Raw genomic sequence first — 6,133 nt, forward strand, 5'->3', positions numbered from 1 at the left:
AACATCTTCACTATGGTACTTAAGTTAACACTGTTTATGATACTTAAGTTAACGTTGTTTAGTGAGAAGCACGAGAGAAATAATAATAGAGAGGAAATAGTATGTGTCAGATATACCTACTGTTCAAAAACAAGCTGTCTTAACCGCCTAGACGCTCAAAATCTAGGTTTCGTTCTGATTAGTCCTTTTGGGTTTTTTAGCCCCAATGTGATTTTTAGCCATCAGAGCTCCGCCTGGACGCCTCATAAACGACGATGAATAAAAGTATTTATTTTTTTTATTATAATTCAAATTTGAACATTGTTGCGAATTCATGAATTGTGTTTATTATTTTTGAATATTTTGATTTAATTGTGTTGTCTATTTGTTTTTAACACTTTAAGGGGATAAATTACATGGGTAAATTACACTCATGGCCACTGAACTTTACCCATTTTCATATTATGGCACTCAACTTTATTTCTTTCCGGTATGACCACTAAACTTTACACTTTTTTAACACCGGTGGCCACTCAATTTTAACTAACTTCTCAAAATGACCGTTAACGATCGTTAACGACTTCAAAATGAAAATATTCAAGAATTAAAGTTGTTCAGAACGAAATTTATCATGAAACCAAATTTTTTATTTTTGAAAATCACATTTTTTTGAGTTTTCTCTCTCTAAAAATTCACTTTCTCTCTCCTAACCAAACAACACCTAAATGACCTCAAAACGAAAATTTTCAAGAATTAAAGTTCCTTAGAATATCATTAACGCTTTGGTTTTGTTATGTTTAGCCGTCAATGGTCGTTTTGAGGCGTTAAGTGGCCACCAGTGTTAAAAAGTGTGAAGTTCAATGGCCATACTGGGAAGAAATGAACAGTGGTCATAATGCAAAAATGGGTAAAATTCAGTGGTCATGTGTGTAATTTACCCTAAATTATATACATGGTGTATAACATTTACCCCGTTTAACACTAAAGTTATCTCAACTTGTTTGGTTATACATGAGGACATTTCTATTTGGCTTAATACATCACCAGCTCCCTCAACTTGTCTAAAATAGTAGATTGGCTCTCTGAACTTTACAAGTGTCTCATCAGCTCCTTAAACTTACTTATTTTGTATCACCAACTCCCTAAACTTGTCCATAAAAGTATATTAGCTCTCTGAACTTTACAAATGTCTCACCAACTCTCTAAACTTGCTTATTATGTAACAGCTAAATACAAAAACTTATTAAACCTAAATTCCAAAAATACGTCTTCATCTATTCGAGAGGTAAGTTTTTCGCTTCTCCTACCTTTCAACCTATTATAAGAGTTAGTGTTGTAGGTTTGAGAGATTGAATGGATGAGGATCGAGAGTTAGTATTATGGTTTTTGTATTTAGTTGTTACAGAATAAGCAAGTTTGGGGAGTTGGTGAGACACTTGCAAAGTTCAGGGAGCTCATCTATTTTTATGGACAAGTTTAGGGAGCTTGTGATATGAAATAAGCAAGTTTAGAGAGCTGGTGAGACACTTGTAAAGTTCAGAGAGCCAATCTACTATTTTGGACAAGTTCAGTTAACTGATGATGTATTAGGTCTTTCTATTTCTATTTTGGTTATTTTATTTTTTTCTTTTGGAATTTTTTTTATCAGTAGTTATGCAATTTGATATTTTAAATTGTGAATTTTTTTTATAATAAACTGATACCTATAATTTTTAATCATAGAAAAAAATTCGTAATAATATTAAAGTTGGAAAACATATTTTGTAAAATCACCTTTTTCTAAAATATTTCATTTTGTTATTTTTCACATGACTTGAATAACTTTTTTTTTTTTATTGAAGGCCGGTTAGCGGGAGAGTGTAAAAAACAGACATTCCAATTATGTTGGCATCTCTGAAAATCACAGCAAACCCAAACCAATGTTATTAAAGCAGAAAAGAAAACATAACTCGAATAACTTTAGTTGTTGCCTTTTTCACACCAATTGAGAAGAGAACGAATTTTATTTTGGATATTATTTTAAAAATTTCTTTTTCATGCATTAATATTTTTTTCACAATTACGAGAAAATTGATTAGATAAAAATTCCTTTATTGCATTATTAACTTTTAACCGTGATACTAAAATTTCTCTCCAACTCTAACTCGGCTAATGAAATTTCCTATTTTCCCTAACGTTGAAAAACACATTTACTATTTGGTCACAGCAAAATTCACAATCATCAAAGTAAACTTGTATAATTTTTTTAGTTATGCACAAAATCAATCGAAAAACCAAATTTTGAAATCAAAACCAAACCGATTTTCGAAAGAAACCAAAATCAAACCGAAAAATAGATTAACCAATGGACTAAGTTATGGTTTTCATTTTAAGTTGTGATTTTCATTTTAAAATGATTAACCAAAATTGAAAAATAAACCAATTATAAATATGGTTACTTTATTTTTTGATAAAGTAAGTATTACTTTGTTTTTTTCATCATTGGATGGTGATGAACTTTGACAAAGTAAGTTCATCTAATAAAAAGTAAGCATAGAATTTTTATGAATATGTATAGAATTTTTATAATCTATATATAAATATACACATTTATAATTAATTTAACTTGGAAATACTAAAAAGAAAACTTAAAATTTTATTTATTTAAATGATTTTTAATTAAATTTGAATATTAATAATCATATATAAATTTTTAAAATGAATTATTATAAATTAAATAATATTTTTTCTATAAAAAATACTAATGTTTAACCGATCAAAATATAAAGGCAAAAAGCATCCTGTGGCCCCTGATCTTTCATTGTTTGGTGCATTAAGTCATCGATCTTTTATTTAGACACATTGAGCTCCTGATCTTTTTCATTGTTTGGTACATTAAGTCCTCGATCTTTCATTTAGACACATTGAGCCATTGATCTTTTATATATGGGTGCATTAGGCCCTTCCGTAAATCAATTCATATATGGGTGTATTGAGGACATGTTGATTCAACTGTTAGCTAATAGATGTTGTTGTTGATGTTAGCTATTTGCGGTTGTAGTAAGCTGTTTGTTGTTGTTGTTAGCTGTTTGTTATTAGTTGTTTAATTATTAGTGTTTGGTAAAATTATAATCAACAAATAAATTATAAAATAAAAAAGTACTATATAAATTAATAAAAATAATTTAAATAAAAAATAAAAACGTTATTGAATGCAACAAAATTTTGTTTTTCGATAATTATGTTCTAAAAATAAAAATAATTTAAAAAGGAAACACATTTTGTGGAAATAAGAATAATAACTTTGTCAATCACATGGGGTGGGGTGGGGTGGGGTGGGTTGAGGGTTTTCCTTTTATCTTTAATGTAATCTTCATTTGTTTAACGTAAGTGCAGCGTACAATTTATTTTAAAAAAAAAAAGAGTTTTTCGTGAAAAGCTCCAAAATACTGCAGTGTCCACAGAACCCATATATGAATTGATTTACAGAAGTGCCTAATACACCTATATATGAAAGATCAAGGGTTTAATGCACCAAACAATCAGAATGTTTTTTTGCCAAATATAAATTAATAGATCGAAATAATAAGGTAATTGAAATATAATTAACTAAATTTAATATTATTAAACCGATTAATATTAATAGATTATTAGTTTTTTTTTTTTTTTTTTTGAAAGAATAGATTATTAGTTAGGTCATGTATTTACCGCCATATCATAACTTCAACTAAAATCCTTGCCGACTTTAACCCTGTTAATATATATTTTTTTATTGCTTTTTAGTTTGCGTTCATATATATCATCGGAACTTTTTACCCGTCTGATTGTATCTGCTCTCTATTATTCCGTCATTTATGCTTTCTTCGAATTTAGCAAGAGCGAAAATGATTTATCTTGTCTGTAAATCAATAAATCTACGTAGTTGCAACAAAAAAAAGGATTCAGATCCGAATGCTCGGAATGGTCGATTAACGAGAAATATATTATTGTTTTGTGTTTTTTGTGCCTTTTATAGGCTCTTTTTGCTCTTTGTAGTCATTTTTATCCCTTCGTAGATATTGTATTTGCTTTAGCATGTAATCATATGAGGTTTTATCCCTTACATTTTACTTGTTGTACTTCTTCATGTTTTATCTAATGAAATTATAAGCATTTTTCAAAAAAAAAAGATTTATTTTTTTTTTCTAAAATTGAAAATAAAGAATAACATTTGTAAATTCTTATGAAATGGGCTTCCGTTAGAGCCCAATCAAAATCTGTCCAAGATAAAGCCTATTATAAGTAGTTGTTGCTTCTTCTTGTCTTATATATTTGGAATTAATACATTAGTTACTCAACTATAAAACATGTTTTCTCTAACATTAGAACCGCATACCCCGATCTTGATCGTTTTACTTTTTCTTAGATGCATGCAATACATTTTCCATATTTAACTTACTTTTTTGCAACCGTGATCAATTGATTACAGTTTGTGCAAGTTCATGTGCTAACTAAACATTTATGCAAGTTGAGGGAGGCTATCGAAACCCTTTGAAAGTTCAGGGGGCCAATTAAACTTGTTGAACAAGTTGAGGAACAATGATGTATTAAGCCTTTAGTTTTTCAAGTTTAAGTTTAAGCTTTTTTAATTTTAGTTAGTTTTTTTTTAATTTTAGTTCAGGGCAGCTGATTGGATGGCAAACTATGTAGGGAGTTTGAGTTTAGATCTTCACGAGTGTGATGCGTCTCCTGCAAGTATCCAGGACATTTGGGTCTGCGCTTCCCAGAATGATCCGTCGGTCTGTTTTTTGTGTTTTCTTAGGATTAGACCCTCCATTGTAAAAAGAAAAAATTTAGTTAGTTTATATTATCAATTGCATTAAAAATCCTTAAACTAAATATCATCAATCCAATTAAAGCCTTAAAAATATTACATTATCAATTTAATTTAATCAAAATCCATAAATATCATTAAGCCAATTAAAACACCAAACTATCAAATTATAAGTTCAATTTAATAAAAACCCATGAAATTTAACATATTATCAATTTCATTAAAATCCTTAAACTAAAGATCATCAATTCAGTTAATCCCCTAAAAATATCCCATTTTCAATTCAATTCAAACAAAACCCTAAAATAAAATCTGGTTTGATGTCAGGTCCGGTTCTGGTAACATTGGTAATTAGATTACTTTTAACTAATTTTTTTCATTAAAACCCCTAAAATAAATATCCTAATTCTTGACGGACTGTCTGAGTTTCTAAACTGCACAAAATACATAACTTTTATTTGTAAAATTTTAAATTACAAAATTATCTTTACAAATTGGTCAAACTACATAGTTTATTATTATTATTATTATTATTATTATTATTATTATTATTATTATTATTGTATTTTTCTCTATTTTTTTAGGAAAAAGTACGAAAAAAATGCATGTGGTTTGCCCAATTTGCAAACAGATGCATGTGGTTTAAAAGTTTACAAATAAATGTTTGTAGTATGTTTTATTTACAAAACAAAGTATTACAATTAAACATTTAAGTTTTGATTACAACCAAAGACGTTTTTATCTAAAAAAATTATTCTTACATATCAGCAAAACACAACCCCCGAAAAAAACAACTTTCTAAATCGAAACTATAAATAATATGGTGAAATTTTACGTTTTTTACTAATCTGACAGTTTATGAACTAAATTGATATTTAAGTTCATTTTACATGGTTGCAATTTGATTTTGTGATCTATATTTTGTCAATATATAAATGTAATTGATAAAAAATAAAAAAATGCTCTTATTGTTATCAATTACTTAAAAGTTTAATTTTAACTACTTTGTTTTGTAAAAAAAATATACCACATACCTCTATTTTTAAACTTTTAAACCACGGACCTCTATTTGCAAACAAGGTAAACCACGAGCATTTTCATACTTTACCCTTTTTTTTTAATTCTCTAATTATTATTTTACGTTTTTTAATCTTTAATCATGTGGCTCTCCTCGTTGATGGGCTCGCTTAGATTCTGATGGATTCTTCTCGTTGATGGGCTCGCTTAGCTTCTGAGCATTAATTTGGAACATGAAATCCCATTACTTATTAATTAGGGTACATAATTTATGGGAAAATTATAAAATCGGATCAAATTGGATGCCTATTTATATATTTAAACCAATTATCCAACACATTACAT

This window comes from Euphorbia lathyris, chromosome 3 (genome assembly GCF_963576675.1).
Source record: "Euphorbia lathyris chromosome 3, ddEupLath1.1, whole genome shotgun sequence".
NCBI classification, from domain to species: domain Eukaryota; kingdom Viridiplantae; phylum Streptophyta; class Magnoliopsida; order Malpighiales; family Euphorbiaceae; genus Euphorbia; species Euphorbia lathyris.